This window comes from Rhinopithecus roxellana, chromosome 4 (assembly GCF_007565055.1).
Source record: "Rhinopithecus roxellana isolate Shanxi Qingling chromosome 4, ASM756505v1, whole genome shotgun sequence".
NCBI classification, from domain to species: domain Eukaryota; kingdom Metazoa; phylum Chordata; class Mammalia; order Primates; family Cercopithecidae; genus Rhinopithecus; species Rhinopithecus roxellana.
Genome location: NC_044552.1, coordinates 56263310 through 56284768, shown reverse-complemented (window position 1 = coordinate 56284768; position 21459 = coordinate 56263310).

Sequence of the window (21459 nt, the reverse complement as noted above, 5' to 3'; positions counted from 1 at the left end):
TAGGTAGTATTGGGGGAGATTAAAACCATGTTTAGGGATTCCAATCTCTGTGTTTGTATTTAACTACTCCACTATCATAACTTTAATAGTACAATTATTGGATCAGAGACTTTTCTTTCTGATCTGCAGGGGAAGATGTTAGCAACCTGGGGATTTGTCAAAAGAACTGAACTCAAGGTTTTGAACTTGTAGTTGTTTGCTCTTTAGTGCTATTCCTTTTCTTCCACTTTGTAATGGGGTGGGCCAGGGTCAGTGTGGCAACTACAGAGTTTGGGGTTAGTGAGCTGCTTCCATCTACCAAAGACAGTTTATCTCTGGACCCAGTGGAGGTTTAATACATTATTTTACCATGTGGTTCAAGCTAATACAGGTTGCATATCCCTTATTCAAAATGCTTGGGAGAAGAAGTGTTTAAGATTTTGGATTTTTTCAAATTTTGGAATATTTGCATTATACTTATCAGTTGAGTATCCTAATTAGAAGATCTCAAATCCAAAATGTTCTAATGAACATTTCTTTGAGCATCACATTGGTGCTCAGAAGGTCTAGGACTTTGAAGCATTTCAGATTTTGAATTTCTGGATTAGGGATGCTCAACCAGTGCTTTGAAACACTGCAAAATCAAAAGCCTGGGGATGGTGCCTGGTATAGCTATCTTATACCTTGTTTTTCCCCCACACAAGTATACAGGACCTTGTTAAGTAGGTCCTTGGAGGGTGTCTTGCATGAATCTCCACACTCCCCTCTTCTGTGTTCCTTTCAGTCCTCATGACTTCCTCACAGTCCTCTCTTTTTCACCTTTTCATCTCTTCCCACTCTTCTAGTTGTTCCCACCTCCAATGGCCTTCTTTCCCGCAAGACAAAAAGCATGTAAACCCTATGTGGAGTCTTGTGAACTTAGGCCCCTCATCTGTTTCAGTTTCCACTGGCCCCATGCTGGTCTGCTGGAGGATGATTGGGTTTGGTGAGTAATTTAACTCTTGCTTTTTGATCCACTCATACCACCAGCTTCCAGATAACCTGCTCATTCAATCTCAGAAACTTTCTGGTATTCTGTGGTGAAAATTGGTGTGCTTCTCAGTAGTTGCTTCCTTGCAGTCTTAGTTTTCAGTCTTATTTAGTCTTCTAGACCAGTCACTAAATGTCCATCTGCTTTCAAGTTTCCAACATGTTGTTAACATCTCTTATCTGCTGTTGCATGTCTGGTCGTATTTGCTGTTGTGGGCATATGCCATCTGTATACCTTAAATGGCTTGTTTGTTTGTTTTTAGTTTTCATGAGGAATAAGAGGCAAACCACTATGCTGATCTGCAGTGTGGTCTTTTAGTTTTGCCAGTGTTCTTCATGAGTTGGTGCCTCACTCTAAAGCAGAACACTTAGGCTTGATGTATCAGTCTCTTGCGGTTGATACAGCTGATTTCAGTGAAACGATCAGTAAATGGAACTCACTATCAGTGTTGGTTTAAATAGTCTTTGAGATAATCAGGTTTTTTTGGGTTATGTACTCAGTCTTGCAGATGATTCCTTTTCTCCTTTCTGGCAATAAGGCTTCTAAATACATAAAGGGGAGAGTGGAGGAGCTTTCAGATTCATTCAGTCTTCTCTGGATCCTCTAGGGTCTTTGTTATGGGATGGATGGTATGGTTTGGCCCTTGAACTGGTGACTGTTGAGGTACAAATTGTCCCATCTGACACAGATTGCTGAAGGCTGTGGTCCTGCCTATTGCTATCAGTAGTGAATTCTCTGTCATTTGGGCCTGATTTCCAGGTCCCATCAACCTACTGGCTCCTTCAGTGTCCCTTGGTTCCATTCTAAAGGCCCAGCAGGTTCTTTGTCCCTGCACTCCCTATGAAGGTTGAGAAGAGAAAGGCATTTATTTCTGGTCATTTTCCCTAGCTGTGTCATTGTGCTAAAGTGCTCCATGTTGAATTTGAGCCTATTATCCCAGCATGCTCTTCCCAAAATTTCAAGGCAGAACAAAGGAAAAACTCCTTCACTTTCAGTTTTTCCCTAACATATACAAAATGGCTTTCTATAACTGGGATTTTGGCACAATGAAGGGAAGCTGGGACATGTTTCCTGTACATTTCTACCTTTGCCTGTCTCTGCACTTCAATTGGCCCAGAAAGAGCTTTTCACTCTCTGGTGGGGCATTTCCTTTTTGTCATAAATTCCTTCTTGGGAATATTCAGCTTCATGGCTCCGCTTTAAGGGTAAAAAAGTAATGCCTTGAAACTATGTAAAAAAAACTTCCTTTTACAAGTTTTGGCTTTGATATAGGTGATGGAGAACAAGTTGTAACTACGGATCACTGAAGTTAAAGAAAACCATAAAAGAAATATGCCAAGTATATTATCCCTTTATAAATGTTTAACGTGAATCAAAATAAGTCATGAATTATTTTAGAAAGAAAAATATTTCAAATAAGTAATAGTGATTCCAGAAAAAAAGGAGGACATGAAAAATAAAGACAGCCCAGGAGGAAGCCCTAAATAATGGAAAGGAAAGGCAAATTATGTATGTTCTGGTTGTGTAAATTCTCTCTCTTTGACCATAGGCAAGTCATTTTACTTCTTTGAGTCTACTAAGGTCATTTATGAAAGGTAAAAAGATTTCTGTTGCTAACCTCCAGAGTGTTTTCCAGTCCTGATACTCTGCCTTTCATGATTTTAGATATTATAGTATAGTAGTGTTCTGGTTATCTATTACTGCATAACAGCCACCCTAAAACTTAGTGGTTTAAAACCACAATACTTTATTTATTTCAGGGATTTGCTATCTGGGCTTGGATGTGCAGGGAAAGCTAATTCTGTTTTAGCCAACATCATCTGGGTTGACTTGATGAGTATGAGAAGATTAAGTTGTAAGAAAGGAAAACACAAACTGAATTTTTAAGAGTTATTTAAATTATTACTCATTATAAAAACTGGTAAAATACTTTATTTCTTCATTCTATTGATGGACAATAAAATCAGCCAATTTGGAACTTGATCATGATACCTCAACTCCCATACATCCCCAACTCAGTGATAACAAGAGTTTGGCTTATACTTTTAAGGTATTGAAGAAAGAGTGCTTTATAATTAATACAGTGTTGATGTTAAACAAAGGTCATTATCTTCCAATTCTTTGAAAATATGAGATGAGTAATAGATTCAAGCAGTCAAAAAACTCAACATACCTGGTTTCCTCAAAGTTGAGGCAGAAATAAATGGAGGGAAAAACAGAAGGCAATTGCTGGACGAATACAAGTTCAAAGATCAAAAGGAATACATTTTGCAAGTAGATGAAATTTTTCTAGACTTTTTCTCAAAAATGAAAAAATGATAGTAGTAATAATGGTAATGGTTTACTCAACACAATAAACTCTATATTAAGAGTTTTACATTAATTATTTCATACAAACCGATAAGCACTAATATGAATAAATAGAACGAATATTTTGTGAATGAACAAGTGCACAAATAGTAGATAGTAATCTCTCAACAACATTCATAGAATCAATACATTTACACTTTTAAGAGATTAGGAAACCAAGACATTAAGAGGTTAAATATGGCCAGGCATGGTGGCTCACGCCTATAATCCCAGCAATGTGGGAGGCTAAGGCGAGTGGATTACGAAGCAGGAGTTCGAGATCAGCCTGGCCAACATGGTGAAACCTGGTCTCTCTTAAAAATACAAAAACTAGCCGGGAATCATGGCACATGCCTGTAGTCCCAGCTACTCTGGAGGCTGAGGCAGAAGAATTGCTTGAACCCAGGAGGCGGAGGTTGAAGTGAGCTGAGATGGTACCACTGTACTCCAGCCTGGGCAACAGAGTAAGACACTGCCTTGGGAAAAAAAATTTTAAAAAGAGGTTAAATATCTTTCTCAAGGTCACATTCAAGTAGGTGAGAAGCAGATATAAGATTTGAAATAAATCCAGATATTTCAAATTTCAAGCTCCATAGTGTAAAATAATGAATATCGGAAATGTGGAAATGAGAAATACCGAAAGAAGAAAGTTTTGTCAAACAAACTTTCAATACTGTTTAGTAGTGTGTGATGAAATAAATATACATTTCTTGTGAATATTATGTATAACCTTCAGTTGCCTTCTAAGGTGGGTGGGCCTTGGTAGCTAGAAGATTCTTTTTTACATCTGGGCTTGAGCAAGAACAGGTGAATTTGGAGGACATGGCACAGGGATAAATTATAGCTCTCTAGGAAGGAGGAGCAAAAGATTGAAAGAACTCTTAAGAAGACAAGATGTTTAGATGGGAACCACTGTGGGAAATGGCTGAGAAAGAAAACTCCATGTGTCCAGCACTAACAGGGACTTGGGAGGAGAAACACATTACTGAGGGCATCACAGTTATTTGCTATGAAAGTTTGAACATAAAAGACTGCAAACTGGGTGCAGTGTATACTTCTTGGGTGATGGGTGCACCAAAACTTCACAAATCACCACTAAAGAACTTACTTATGTAACCAAATACCACCTGTTCCCCAAAAACCTATGGAAATAAAAAGTTTTAAAAAAGAAACTTTGAGCATAAAACCTTTTCATCTCCATTCCTAAATCTCCCTGTAATCCTACATTCACTAACGTTCTGGATGTGAGCAGATTTGTTTTTTTTCTCTTCTGACAAATGGAAAGATGTGCTGAGCTCTACTTCAAACTTGGTGTCAGTGAGAACAAAAGATGCATGCAAGGACAGCTTAAATCCAAGTAATAATTTGCTTTACTTTGAGTGACAGATGACGGCCCACTGTATTCCATTATAGCCTGAGGGAAGCATCCTTAAGACCACATAATGTCTTAACTTTTATTATTATTTTTTAATTAAAAACAATTTTTAAATATTATTATTATTATACTTTAAGTTCTAGGGTGCATGTGCATAATGTGCAGGTTTGTTACATATGTGTACTTGTGCCATGTTGGTGTGCTGCACCCATCAACTCGTCAGCACCCATCAAGTCGTCATTTACATCAGGAATAACTCCCAATGCAATCCCTCCCCCCTCCCCCCTCCCCATGATAGGCCCCAGTGTGTGATGTTCCCCTTCTTGAGCCCAAGTGATCTCATTGTTCAGTTCCCACCTATGAGTGAGAACATGCGGTGTTTGGTTTTCTGTTCTTGTGATAGTTTGCTAAGAATGATGGTTTCCAGCTGCATCCATGTCCTTAGGCATGGGCAAGGACTTCATGTCTAAAACACCAAAAGCAATGGCAGCAAAAGCCAAAATTGACAAATGGGATCTAATTAAACTAAAGAGCTTCTGCACAGCAAAAGAAACTACCATCAGAGTGAAGAGGCAACCTACAGAATGGGAGAAAATTTTTGCAATCTACTCATCTGACGAAGGGCTAATATCCAGAACCTACAAAGAACTCAAACAAATTTATAAGAAAAAAACAAACAACCCCATCAAAAAGTGGGCAAAGGATATGAACAGACATTTGTTTTAACTTTTAAATCCAAGCTCACCAAACAAAACTTTAACTCTTGAGAAGTCCACTCTACCAAGGGCCAAGGTAGTGGGGGGTCAAGCAATGTGGGACAAGTGTCAGGGGCTACATAAAATTTATTCTAACTAGACTCTGAATGCAGCAAATTTCCCTGACCTTTCCTGTGAGAAGAGTCATGAACTCCTTGTCTTCTGGGTAAGAGTCTTTCTCTTTTCTCTTTGCCTGAAAATGTAGACAAAGTTTATGTCTCGATCTTCTTTAGTATCTGAACACTTAATTGACCCTGTTAAGCTCCAAGGAGAACAACAGCAAATAAGCAAATAGGTCTCTCTCCTCACAGAGAGATTTGTGATCTACTTTACAAATGTTTTCTATGACATCTTTCTTATTCTCACTCTATTTCCACTTACTTAGAAGTAAATATTCTTTCCTTTGCGCTCTTTCATACTTTGTATGGACTTTGTGTACAACTTCCAATTGTCTTCCGACATGAGTGGAGCCTGGTAGCTGGAAGGTTCTTTTGCAGGTGAATTTGGAGGACCTGGCACAGGGATAAATTAAAGCTCTCTAGGAAGGAAGAGCAAAATGTTGAAAGGACTCTAAAGAAGGCAAAACTTTTATGTGCAAACCACCGTGGGAAATGGCTGAGAAAGAAAACTCTAGATATCCAGCACTAACAGGAACTTGGGAGAAGAAATATAGTGCGTAGGGCATCACCGTTATATGTTATGGAAGTTTTAGCATAAAACTTTTTTATCTGTACGTTTAAATCTCCTTCCAATCTGAACAAATAACATATGATTTCATGTAGCACTTTTCAAAACCACGTTGGCCTTCACCTGCTAAAGTACACGCTGTTTGGCAGAGTGTTCATATCTCCTGTGCTTATCCTGGAGACCATTATGGACTAATTGCTCAAGTAATCATTGATGCATGTGGATGACTGAATGAAAGACTGAACAAACATTTCAACCTGGAAGCATTCTAGACTTAGGAAAGAATGAGTAGTCCTGGAAGCTGGCCTTCTTTTGGCTGAAGTGTTTCTCCATGTTCTACAGCCCATGGGGTGAGGAAAGGCTGCAGAAGGCCTGTGAAGGAAACACCTGAAATTCCATAATAGCTAGTGCCTTTCAGCTGTGAAGACTGTACTGCGGACACCTGTATGTCACCTGGTTAGACCACACTCAGAAAATTACAGGTAGAAGAAGAAAAGAAAGAAGTAAACATATAATGAGTTTTGGCCACTTGATTATGATAAAACGTATTTTTATCTGTGAGGATAAAATTTTTATCTGATTTTATCCTCACAGATAAAATCAGAGAAGTTAGACAACTTGCCAAATATTCCATGGCTTGAAAATTACACATTTAGTATATGCACAGAGGTTTGGGAGACTCAGAAGACTAACCTGGCTTCCAGAAAGCCAGTGGCATCATGGGCATCATCTTCACAGGTGAGATGGAAAATGACTTCTGGTATCGAGGACAAAGCACTTTAGAACATACCTTTTATGTTTTAGATGCAGCAGGTATGATGAGTAATAATTTTTCCTGTGAAGGAAGGGGAGCATCCAGTACTGCTTTAAAGAGAACTGATTGAATGCACTGCAATTTTGTACACAAAATTTTGTAAATAAAAATAGAAGGAAGGTGGGATTTGCCTAGCGCTCATTCTCTTCCACAGCCTAGAAATGATAAACTGTTGTCCAAATTAGGAATTAACTCCCCAAATATGAAAGGATAGATGGGGATGCCAATAAACATTGACTGCCTGAGTAAATAAGCGAGTTACTCCTGATAGAGCAGTGGACTCTGAAATTGCTTTTGGATCAAATTTTTGGAGGATGTTACCTAGGGCTCGAGTCAGGGAAGCTGGCAAAAAATAACTTCTCTCCTGCACTGGTGCTGGTTTCTTGAAAACGTAGGCACTGACTGTATCATGGACACCTAGGGATTTTCCTTTCCTGTTTCATATTAGTACATCACAAAGGATTGAGTTCTCGATGTCTACTCAGTAAGAAGACAGCAGAAGAGTGGCTGAGAAGTAATAATCCTCTCCTTGTGTGATGATGGTATCCTGCTTGTGGCAACAGTGTGAAGTGGCTGCAGAGACAGCTAATATGACCTTAGGCTGCAGGAAGGAGGTAATAAATGTTCCTTCAGTATTGTACAGCAATCCGCTGGTAGCTGAAGTTCTATGTCCAGTTCAGGGCAAGCTGCTTTTCAGAGTGTCACTGATGATCAAGAGCATGTTCCAACAGGATAACCAGTATAATGAGCTGTCTGGAGATCGTGTCATCTGAACAATTGTTGAAAGGGCAGAAAATTTTCTTTTCTTTTAGTTTTTTTCTATAAGGCAAGAGTCTTCAGGGGAACAAGTGAGCTCTCTTCAAATATTTGAGGAACTGCTTTGTGAAAAATGAGTGAGTTGTATTCTGTTTAGACTAAAGAGTAGACTTAGATATCAGATCAAAGTAGGGAGGAATTTACTAAGAATTGTCTAAAAACAATATGTTGCCTCACAAGGGAGTCAACCTCCCACTATAAGATGTGTGCAAGCAGAAACTAGATGTTTGCAGCTTGGATAGAAGGCTGGGCAGTAAATATTGGAGTGCAAGTGGAAGCTGGCCTAGGAAGAAGGTCTGGTTTTCTGTCATAGTTCAGTTAGTACCAGTTGGGATATCATGACTTTCATTTGCTAAATTTGCAGAGGCCATACCTCCTGTGACCAGAGAAGGAAGGAAGGAACCTGAGATGTCATTAATTGAATTCATTCATTTTGTAGACAAGCCTAACTGTTGTCTTCAGCCACTTGGAGGTGCTTGAAACAAAGGAGATAATAAAAGAGATCCTCTGCCCTTTCACTTATCATTGATTTTCAAAATTATCCAGGGAGCCTGAGGGATAGGCTCATGAGCTCAGAGCTGTTGTGCTCATCTATTGTAAATGTTTGATTTCTGCATTGGCCTTTGGAGATAGGCTCTGCAGCTGAAAATTCAGAAACACTGGTTTATACCAAATAGCATGCCCTTCTATCGCCTGTAGTTTTCATGGTAGTGGGACAATGGCACTTGTTCTCTGCCTTGAGAAATGCTGTCAGTTGCTTCTTCGAGCACCTATCACCATGATAACCTAACAGGCTGAAGAAGTGCTGCATATCTTGGGCTCACTGATTTTGAGCCCAGGTTGAGATTTATTATTTTGCTCCTGACTTGCATCGCCACTGTGTGTCACTGCTCTATTTTTCCTGAGCCGCAGCCTATTTTTGTATGTGTATTAACCTAACTGCTTCCAATCTTTGCTCTCACTATTGATCTTCCCAATTTGCCTCAAACCCTTCTGGGATTAAAAATGGCCAACCCTCTCCATTTCAGTGGTATCTAAAAACTATTTTCATCTCTCAGTTTTATACTGCAAGTCATCCCAAATAACATTGGCCTATTTATTTCTTATAAATATTACAAATGCACTCTCAGCTTGCTTTCTCGTGTCTTTGTTCAGCTCTGTTAGCCTAACTATTTTTTTTGTGTGTGTTTCTCCTAACTGCACCTCCAAATCCGAGTTTCTGGTAAATTTCCCAGTGTGTTTCTGAGCCAAATTCATTTGAGGTCCTTCTAACGCTTGCATCTTTAACATCTTTATGCTTGTATTTTCTGATTTTCCTCTCCTGTGAGGTTTGGGGACTTTGCCTGCTTTATTATCAGCTGCAGATTTCATTTATCTGTTGTTGTGAATCAATAATGAAGATGTAAAACAATGTTTGACTCCAGGGGCTGCAGATGACACCTTCCTTCAGCAAGATTCATTTCTATTCATTTGTTGATACTGTCAGCCTTTCAACCATGGGAACATGTATAGCCTGAGCAATTTGCAAGTAAGATTTTGATAATATTATCTCAAATGCGTTCTGAAAGCCTAACTATGTGGGCATATTGCTTATATATTCATTTTCTCTCCCACGCTGACTTGAATTTTTAGTAACGTGTAGTCCTCATCACATCCTTTTGACATGACATGGATATTTACTGGTTTCTCTTTACTATTCGATTCATATTTCAACAAACTGTAACTGCCTGTTTACCACATGACAATTATGAAGGTCCTTTTTGCCCAATAGGCCACTTTTATTCCCTTTTGTATTGTACAGCAATTATGTACAATAAAAAAATTCCTCCCTATATTGATCTGATATCTATGTCTACTTTTTAGTCTAATCAGAATAAATCTCACTCATTTTTTACAAAGCAGTTCCTCAAATATTTGAAGAGAGCTCACTTGTTCCCCTGAGGACTCCTGTCTTATAGAAAAAAAAAATGCAAGAAAAGAAAATTTCCTGCCCTTTCAACAACTGCTCAGATGACGCAATCTCCAGACACCTCATTATGCTGGTTATCCTGTTTGAACATGCTCCAGCTCATCAGTGACACTCTGGAAGCAGCTTGCCCTGAACTGGTCACAGAACTTCAGCTGCAGACTGACTGCTGTACAATACACAAGGAATCACTGTACAATACAGAAGGAAGATACAGCTACCTCCTTTCTATGGCAAACATTCCATTCATCCTGAATTATTAGGATACAGAGAGCCTAGTTTAGCCAAGATTAGCATTCATACCTAGACTGTTGGTGATGTGTGGACTATTTAATGTATAAGGCATGATGCATAGACTCAGAGGTTATAAACTGAGGTTATAAGCCCATATGGACAGTTCCATGCTTAGGTATGGCGGGTAATAGTACATAATAGCTTGAATAGTGTTATTTATAGTAAAATATCTACCTGACGGCCTGTTGTAGCATTACCATGCAGTTTTGGGTATTTTGAGACACGTGACCCTTGTGTTAAAATTTTGTACATTCGATTGACTTTTTTTTTTTTTTAAAGAAATTCTGGGTTTTGGTAAATTAAGGAGGAAGTAAAATTTTTCTCATCCTAAACTTTCTTTTCTTTCCTTCCTTTTTTTTTTTTTTTTTTTTTTTTCCCAATTAGAGCATAACAAATCATCCCTCAGAGGAAGAAAAGCCAGCTCCCATTTTTTCTAATCCCTGCTAAATTGTTAATGAATAAATGATAACTGAGCTGTTAGGATTCACAACTATAGACCTACCATATTACTTTTTCAAGAGACCTTTGCGTCTTGACAGGGAACTCTTAAGGGAACTAGTAAGCTTTCAAGATCCAAGGAGTGAAATGACAATGAAATATGGCCCTGAAGTTGATATTTTTGGAGATAGTTTTCTTGCTTGTCACTCTTTTAATTTATCCCATACAATTGGCGTCCAGCAAATTGGTAAGGTGGGCTCTTTTGAGAATAAAAGTTTCAAATAATAGCTATTTCTGATAATATTTTTCTTTTTGGTTGTCATTTTTTAGGTAACTCAGCAATGGCAGTGACATTGTATGTGATTTAGTGCTTTTCCCCTGATTGTTCTTGTCATTATTTCCTAGGATATCAGGGTTTTGAGATTCAGTGATTATATTTTCAGTAATAGTAGTGTTTTTCATTTGGCATTTGAAATGGCATAATTAAGGCTTATGAGGCTCAGAGACTTGACAGCTCTTCCTGGAGGAAAGCTGATAATGTTTAGGACATCATGTTAGCACTTTCTCTCAAATTGAAAGTAGACAGGAAAAGTGACTTTTAAGAAAGCATGATTAGGACCCCAGTATAATCAGCTTTTAAATACATGAATTTCCTGTTTTTAAATTGTTTTAATGGTATTCAGATATGCATAAAGTTTTTTTTTCTACCACCGCATCACCCTACTTCAGGCCAGTAGTGGGAATTGAAACTCGCCCCAGATCCAGGTATGTTGGCCGCATACAATTTCATTTGCATACCACAGAGAGGAGGAGAGAAAACCTGGATTGCGTTTTTGGCATTTTTACTGTGTGCTTCCAAGGAAGGAAAGAGACACACAATTCATTTTCTTTGACAAAACTTTAATTAGAAAACCAGACTCCTCTGATTATAAAAATTACACAAGCTAATAAATCTTGGTAAGTTATAGAGAGAGTAATTTTATGAACATTTTATACCTAATAAAAAAGTTAAAATAATTAAGAGCATTCATCAGATTACTTTTGTTTTCACGTGATTTTCTAATATAAAAAAGCATATAGTCGTCAACCTTTATATAAATCCATATATGTTTGTCATAGCTTTTCATAATGGGAAGGGACAATATTCATATTTAAATAATAATATTAATAATTAGTAATGAATCAAAACTGCCAAAAGCTGAAGCAGGACAACATTGATGATCAAGGTTGCTTAGGGAAATTTGAGCCTTCTTGACCCAGCCCAAAGAATCTTTTAGAGAAAACTTAGACACAAGAAATCATAGGAGATAGTATTGTCCCACCTAACAAAAATTACTTATGATCAGTGTTGCTTTACATGTTTTCAGAATAATCACTGTTTCTTTCAACAGTTTTGTCTCAAAGTGCTGCTAACTGTGTGCTGGTGTATTGTGCTGCCTATGGGAAATGGTGTTGGGTCAGCAGAAAACTGGAAATCTTATCTTTTTCTCTCCAGACTAGTAAGAACAGATGCACATTGACAATACAAAGTCTCTGTGAATATGTAGTTTCATGTGGGGGATAACTTCTATCCTGTAATAGTACATTATTAAAAAATATCTTGCTTCTTAAAACTTCTGCCCTGCAGCAAGATGGTGTCACACTGACTTCCTGACCGTGTCCTTTCGGCAATATAAAAAACTAACCCTTGTGTTCAAACAATAAATGAGGAGTCTGGGTACTATATGAAGTAGTCACATGTGATATCTACATTTCTTTATTGCATTCTGATTTTTTTCAATATTGCATTGCAGTGCTAACTCAATTTCATACCACCACAAAACTATGGTAAGCCATAGTGTTTGAGTTAAAAGTGCTCCTGTGTCTCTGCAATAGTATCCAAAACTAAGAGCTGTAAACTAGTTAATAGACTACTTATTTTCATTTGGGGAACAGGAATGAAAACATTGTGAAGTAAATCATCTAGCAAAGATGACACTACATTGAGCACACAGGTATTAAACATACAAATGGTTGCCATTCAACATTCTTTTTACAAGCTGGTACTTTAACATCTACATCCCAAAGTTAATTTCATTATAATAGTTTTTGAGCAAACTGTAATTATAAATAATTCTATATCAAGGTACTCAAATGTACCTTGAAGACTAACCATAACATGTTTAAGGATGTCATTTGTTTCACCTCTCAAACCCAAATCCCAAACACAAACATTTCTGAACCATTTCAGTGGATTTAGCTTGTAAGCTAAAGAGTGGCAAAATTCCACCATCTATGGACATTTGAATTTGAGTGTTGCCCACGTACTTCCTTGTTGTACATTCCCTGGAAAGTGTTTGGTTAGAAATTATACAGCAAGTGAGAGCTCTGAATGAATACTCAGCAATTATAGGAGAGGGAAGGTTTTCATAAACATACTTGGTTTTGCAGCAGGCACCCCCAATTTTGGATTCAGAGGCAGACATAAGAAGAAAATCTGATTTGAGTTTCTCATATTCACCTTACTCCATAAATAAATTTCTTATGTAGAACAAAGTAATGTGTGTGAAAGACAATTAGATATATTCAGCTTACCTTAACTTCAAGATTCAAGTGGATAAAACTATAAGTAACAATTTCAGCTGAGAATGAGGCAGAAATGTAAACATTAATGGAAATAAAAGTTATCACATCTCCCAAACAACTATCATTTACAATACTTTCAGAAGACTTTGCACATGCTGAAACCTATGTGGTATAATTAATAAAGCGTTTTTTTTTTTTTTTTTTTCCACAGATAATGGAATGTTACTTGACCAACATAAATTATCCATTATTTTGGAGAGAGTCTAATAAGGATAAACTAAGGCATAAAACAAAAAGCAATAAGAAATCTGAACACAAGTAATAAGGCTACACTCCACTAGCCATCTGAGTCAGAATTTCTGTGGGTGGGATAAATAATAAAACTGCTGATGTTAAGAAAACTAAAACAAGTTCCATACAAATGAAAATTTAGAAGGTGAGAAATTTCTATCAGAAAGGAAAACAATACAGCAAATGTCACATTTGTACAGAAAATGCTTCCTATAATCCTTCTTGAATCTATGTATTTAAACTACCCCATTTCTCCTTAATTCTTTCAGTCATTAGAGAACCAGTTAATGATCTTACAGAACCTATGATTTAATTAAAAGCATCTGTTTTTGAGACTAATCAATGAATCATTAATGTGAGCTTGAAAACAGCAGGTAGAAAACCAATAAAGTATTCATTTTGAGGGAAGAAGGAAATGTTCCTGAGCATCAGATAATCATGCTTATGTCAGGGTAGCTTTGTGTATTTGTGTGCATACTCTTACAATTCCAGCTGAAAATGACTTGGGGCAGTATCTTTTACTTCTTTAAGCCTGAGAAGCAGCAACCTAGCAATTGCTCCCATTTAAAGATGTGGCTGCCATGATAATTCTTCACTTGTTCAGCTGTATTTCTTTTTCTTTCCATTGACAAGCTAGGATATGAGCAAAGTCCCTGCTCTACCAAAGGAAACCATGGCTTTTGTTAAAGTTTAAGCTACTGATAAATATTTAAGTGAGTGCAGGAGTAGATGTTAATATTACCTAGCAAAGAACTCACAGGCAAACAACTTTCAAAGGTATCAGTAAGTCTACCTTAAAATGACTTACTAGATAATGAGATACATCTAATATCAGTTTGCAACTGAAACACTTGAAGCTTTCAAGGTCCACCTGAAACTGGTCGACACTTTGAACTAATTTCTTCCCTGCCTCCCTCCTTTCCTTCCTTCCTTTGTCAAATATTTATTGAATGCCTAACATGTGCCTGGAACTCTTCCAGGGTGCTGGGCTTATAGCAGTTTACAGAGCAGGAAAAAAAAAATTGCTGCCCCCTTTAGAGCTTTCAATTTACTGGGGACAGACAGACAATAAACAAATCCCACGACAAATAGGAAAGAAGGGAGGAGATTTACTGTATTTTCATGGGATGATCATGAAAGGTCTCTCTAATGCATACTTATGTAATATTTAAGAAGAAACCAAAAAGAAGTGAGGGAGGAAGATCTGTGGCTAACTGAGGGAAGAAAAGCATTCAGCATAGTGGGAACAGCAATGACAAAAGATCAAAGTGGGTGCATGGTCGATGCAGAGAGAAGAAAGGGGGCAGTGGCTGGAGAAGTGGTCAGAGAGGAGGCAGGGGGGCAGACTGGGTAGGGCTTCCTCTCTTTCATGAATCTCCCACCCAAGTTAATGTCTGAAGAGATGGATCTTTTGTTTAGGCAGATAGAATGCCTTCTTCAAGGCCTATTTGAAGCTGCATTTTCTTCTTGAAGTATTCCCGTTTAATGCCAATAGTTCCCTACACCTAGGTTCTCTTAACTCTAAAGTATGAATCATGCAATCATTTCTCGTGCTTTATTGTGAGTGACTATTTCCTCTGTCAGCATCTTTAAATAGATTGCAAGCAATTTAAAGGTAGAAAATACATCATGCTTTTTCTTCATTCCATATAGCACATGATATTAAACTCAAGGTAATCTAGAAAGAAATGAAAGAAATATATAAAACTGTCAATTAAGAAAAAACAAAGAAATATATGACTCTAAAAATAAATTCAGTTAATTTTGAGAATATAGCCATGAAAACAAAAACATTAAGGTGGAACTCTGGATAAGACACATGATCTGATTTTGTTTAGTAATCTACATCATTGCTTATCCCAACTTAGAGATTATACCTATACATCTGTAGATATGTTCTTCCTGTCCTGCAGAAAATGTAATGTAATGTACCACATCCATGCAGCCTTCTTTCTTTCTTTATATTAGCACTACTGCCCATTCTCCACAATGTCTATCTTCATTTATGATGTTTTTTTTCTCTAAACTCATATCTCCAATTTCCTATGGTATTGTTACCTGGCAGGGCCAGGGCTATTAGTGGAGCACAGATTATAAACATTTGAGAGACATAGCTAGAGGGTTAAAAACCCACTAGTCTACTAGTTTATTTCACCCATTGCTTGGGATTTATCTACTTAAGCAAGGTAATTAGGTTACAAATGAACTGACGATAAAATACTTGCATAAAATTATTTATCCTGAAATAAATTCTTTATGATTTTTAGACTTGAAATAATTTCATATGCTTTTTAAAATCAGTTCTGTATCTAAGGTAGTATACTTCAACTAAGAAACAAAGTTGATGTGCTCCATGCTGAGGTTGAGTGAAGAAGAAAAGAAGGTGCCCCTGGATGCCTCTCAAATCATTATTTTAGTGGAACATTTCAATCTCAGTCTAATTATTGAGATCTCCCAATCCCTTCAGTGCTAAATTTCAAACATGTTGGAACTTGGTGTGAAGAAGGAGCAAGATTGTTTTTCTCCATCTGTAGATGAATTCTTCTTTTTACCTAAACTAGTTAGTTATGATTTTTCTTTTCTTTAGGCCATCCTTCTAAATATGTGTTAGTCATTGCCATGCTAAATAGAAGAGGTGGCAACAGGGTAGAAAATGACTCATTAACACTCTTTGCTGATGTTCTTTCATAAAACTATTTTTTAAAAAATGTTATTAGTGTCTCAATTCTTGCCTGACTATTCTATTTACTAGTATTTATTTCTTTGGGTAAAATTATGAGTTTGGGAACCTGTTTACATTACATTCACTAATTTGTTTAAGTGTATACCCTCAAGGCTGCATCTTCTGTGTTTAATACGCTAATCAATCATTAGGCATCCTTGCCTTCCTATCTTACCATTTTATCCAAAACACATCTAGTACTCATTGACATTTGTGTCCAACAAACAAAAAAATTAGTATAGCAACTTCTATTTGTTATGGAAAACATGTTAACTAAGAATCTTGAACAATTTTTAGATTAATAGCAGATTAATTAGGTTAATAGCAGGCAAATAATAACTAGTTTTGCCAATGTCTCGTAACAAATGTTTCAGGGAAAGCAAATACCTTTTTCTTTTTATGAGACATTAAGATATTCTGCTGAGCAATTTGAACTTCTTTGTCCCTCACACAGGACTTTGTACATCAGTTGGCACCTTGTAGGTTCTTAATCCATGTTTGTTGGATGGATTAATGAATGAACGATATGGCTAGTTCATCAGGTCATTTTATTTTCCTAGTTCCTAGGTAACTGCCCATATTTCCTGTTATTGAAAAAGTTCTTCCAATCAATTATTCTCTTTGTCGACTTTTAGCTTTGACTTCCTATTATTGAACATAACCCAGTACTCTTAAGTATTTGAATCTAATACAAAAAGAAAATCTATTGGAATATTTGGTAAGAGATATTTGACTTGCATATTGTGCATAACTCTGATTGGAGTTTCAACACCTCTTTATTGTATAGGTATGACCAAGTTGGCCTTTAGGAGGCCTGATAGATTTTTAATAAATTATTGGTTTTGCCAATCATTACTTTTGTTGCATCATGCCCCCCCCCTTTTTTTAATATCTTGGGTCTGGCATATATCATAGTTTAATAGCTGTGCTGTTGGGACCAAAGATCTGCTTACAACCATTTTCAACACACACTAAATTTTTTTTTGTAGGCTGTTTCCCCCTTTTCCCTTCATTAAAGTTCTCCAAGAAATAACCTTCCTCAAGTCTTTTATTCAACGTCAAAATTTTTCAATTATTCTAGAATGCTATATCATTTTTCAAAAGAATGAAAAATAAAATATCAACCTGTGTATTTATTTGACTTCTTGGCCATTTGACATTTTTTTTCTTCATATTTTATTATTTATGATCTACTTTAACTTGGTTTCCATTTACTTACTTCTCATTCCCCGAATTTGTACTGGGACAGAAGGGAAAAATTAGTTCTGTGTTATTTTAATTGAAATTCATGTTGATGAATCATTTTTCCTTAAGTATTCTATTCTTCTATTAGGTTATAAATTACTCGATTAGCTAGAAATCAGCAATATTGTTTAGAAAATAGGAACTCATTTCCACACAGACCCATTAATACTGTTTCCTTTGGAAATGTAATACTCATCTACACTTCAGTAACAAAGACAGGCTTCTCTAACACAACATTATCAATGTTTGCTCCCTGGAGCACTAGTTCTTTAAGATGCCCCATGAACATAATGTCCCATGGTCAATTATATCTGGGAAATGAAATACTGTCTTTATGCTACTGGAACATTATTTTCACACATCGAGGTAATTCAAAGAATAGGCTTCATTTTGCCAGTGTTGAAGCCATTTGAACTTCAAGTAGCATTTCGTGATGATATAGGAACAAAAAGATCTTCAAATTCTCTGGGTATTCATTGTACTTAACTTTTTACTTAAGAGTTGGTATTTATCAATATCATTTTTGTGTTGTATTTGATACTCATGTGGTCCCACATGCAGGGGCAGATCAAAATTCTGTTGAGCCTGAAGTGTATACGTTTTTGGAGTCCCTTTTCAAGGAGAATAATACAAAAATATCATACATTTGAAAACTTTATATAAACATAAGATGAGAACATACTGCTAAAGACTGTCGTAGGGCCTTCAAAAGACTTTACATAAGCAATGGGCTCAGAAATTTGAGCTTCATTAGCTACATGCTACATTTGCATATCCCTCAAGAAAAATAGCACTTTACTGTTATTTAGCCTAATAATATATTATTGTTTCAGTCTCATTATTTCTGGTTCTTTTCTCCACCTGACACATACCCTACATTCTTAGGGTTGTGAGACTTAGCAAGTAAAAATGTAAGATGCCCAGTTAAATTTGAATTTCAGAGAAACAAGTATTTTTAGTATAGTAGATTCCAAATACTGCATGAAACATACTTGTACTAAAAATTTCATTCACTGATTATTGGAAATTCAAATTTAACTCGTGTCCTATATGAATCCAGTTCTAGTATGGAGTGCTAGTTCTAGTATACAGTGGTTCTAGTTAAACCAGTCTATAACAGGACTTCTCTGAAAATGATACATTCTTTTATACTCTATGCCTCCGTTCCATTTTCCTAAGTTTTCTTCTCGAAAAGACTGTCTAGAGCAACTTATTACAAATACAGATTACTAAGGCCATCCCTTCAAGAGGTTAAAAATTCTTCTGGATGAGTTCTACCAACGGGTAGACTTGTCAGGTATGGCCTTAGTTCAGTAATTTCTTTTCTTCAACCTGGAATGTCTTTGCACTCTTCAACTATGCAGCGTTTCAGGTCTAGTGGAGAGAAGCTGACCTTTGTCCTCACCTTCTTCCCTGAACAGATTTAATCCAACTACTCTCAGAATGCCTGCTGCTGTTCATAAACTTGTATTTCAGAGATTTTCAAAGTCTAAGTGTGGTTCCTCAGACTAGTAGCATTAGCATCACCTGAAAACTTGTTAGAAATGTAAATTTTCAGGGCTTACTCCAGATCTACTGAATCAGAACCTCTGGAGGTGGGGATATGCAGGCTGTGCTTTGACAAGCCCTGCAGGTGATTTTGATACATGCTTAAGTGTGAGAATCACTGCTCTACAAATGACACCCATTATTTTTGTCTTATATATAGAGAGAGCTATTTCACCTACTGGTTTGCTTTGCTAAAATCCTTGATGGGTGGTGGCTGCCTCTCATTTCTCTTTGCATTTACACTCTTTGTGTCTGGCACATAGAAGATGTTTAAAATTCTTCTTGAATGAAAGATTTGGTGAATAAAGGGGTTAATAGATAATTACATTTTTTTTTTTTTTAGTAAGCTACCTGGTGAAAGCCATGACCCAAAGGGCATCGCATAAAGCTATGCAGATGATCAAGCTACTGTGTGGCCCCATTGCATGGCACTGTGGCTCCAAGTTCCAACTCTTTTACATTTTCTCAAGTTGTTATCTGCTTCCTCATCCTCACGTATTTTAGTTATATGACTGTAGAAGAATACAAAGAATTCGTATGGATTATTTTCACGGGTCATTTTAATGCTAATGTTAAAAAATATGTATGTGTGAAATATTTGACAGGAAAATTATTTCGTAGGAAAAGTATTGAATTAGAGACTGGCCATCCAATGTATGTGTAACTATGGGTAAGGATATGTTGTGAAAATTACATTTTACATATATATCCATCATTGCCCAGTGCTGGTATAACATTGCAATACTACACCTTTGTGGTAGAATAAAAGCATGTGCCTTATACAAAACTTTCATAGAAGATGACTGCAGACCAGATATCTGATTGTGGGAGGAACAGTGATCTTGTTTCTAAGCATAAATCACCTGAACTGCTAAATTCCCTGAAATGCAAATACATCTCAAGAATTATTTGCTAATTAAATTGATGTTTATACATGTAGATTAATCTAGATATTATCATAGTGTCTCTAGCTATAATACATGCATGTAGATAAGAGTTATATATACCAGTATCCAGCAATCTTACATGGAGAAAAGTACAAAAGATTAGACTACCTATTTATGTTCCTAAGACATTTGTCTCTTCCTCTTTGACTCATCTTTTATTTACTGAATTTAAATAATGCAATATAAACCATTTTTCCCCAAGTTAGATATGCAGAAAACAAATCAACCATTCTGTAAAGATAAAGAGATTTCCTGAAGATTTGTGGTAAAGCTTTATAAATGTTATAAAAATGGGCTACGCTGCATGTCAAAACCACAGGAATGTGATGGTTAAATTATACACTAGAGTATTGTAGTAAATAGATCACACAGAGTTAATAACTGGTTACTGTTATACCACATTAAATTCACTAATGTAAATATTCAATTATAGGGTACCATATCATTGTGTTTTAGACACTCAGAAGTTCTTGGGTGTTCAGGACATCTTACGGATATAAGTTTTGTGAAATGTATTTATTTCTTCCTTTTTATATTCAGTGCCACAACTCTATTTCAAGCCAATATTACCTTCATTGCTGATGATAACAACAGTCTCCTAACTTAATTCTTTGGTTCAGGTCTCTCATCTCCAGTCTAACCTACACTTAAAACACTGCAGATTAATACTTCTAAATTTTTAATCTAATAATAATAATAATAAAAAGTAATTTGAGTCCATTAAATCAAACACACATTCTTTAGCACGATGTTTGCAGGTCCTTTTATCAAACTTTCTGTTTGTACAAATTCAACTCCTATACTGGAAATGTACACTCAAGCTGAATTGAGTTCATTGACCCAGGCACATAATCTGTGCTTTTGTTCCATATTATGGCTTTGCTCAGGTTGGTCATGTCCCATGGGGTGCTCAGGCCAATAATCTTACCTCATCTTAAGTGCTATCTTAATGCAACGCACTTCTACCAGGTTTGGCTCTACTAGAAACCATCTCTCTACCCTCTGGATACCCCCTTTTGGACTCTGTACAAGTTCTGGCTTATATTCTAGTTATAGATATCATAGATGCTTTTGTCTTCTGACTTTTAAAAACTTCACTTAATAAAAGACTCTATCAGTGTTTATTGGATTAAATGTGTTGAGTTGGTTGTCTAAGACACTGTTTTTCAAATTGAGCCACACATTGAAATCACTAGGGGAGCTCCCAGAAGTACTGAGGTTGGGTCTCACTACAGCATATATTGATTTAAGTAGTCTGGCATGAAGTCTGGGCATTGAGACTTTAAACATCTCTCTAGGTCATTCCAAAGCACAGCAAATTTTGAGGACCACTAGTTTTGTTACTCTTAGGGTTATCCAAAATGTCTCTTAGAGTAGTGTTTGTCGGCCATAGTCTCCTATGCCCACTTGGTTGGTGGATTTATCTCCATTCTACTTCTGTGAACAGATGTCCTTCTCACGAACCAGTTGGAAAATGGGGCCTTCCCAGGCTAACTCCAACCTTATCTATAACTCTAAATAGCATAATTAGGAAATGCTTTTTCAGGTTTAAAGATTAAAATATATTCCTCCAAACATCCTTGTAATCTGATTGCTGGGTTTGGGGAGCACCACTATTATAATTAAAACTTTAACTAT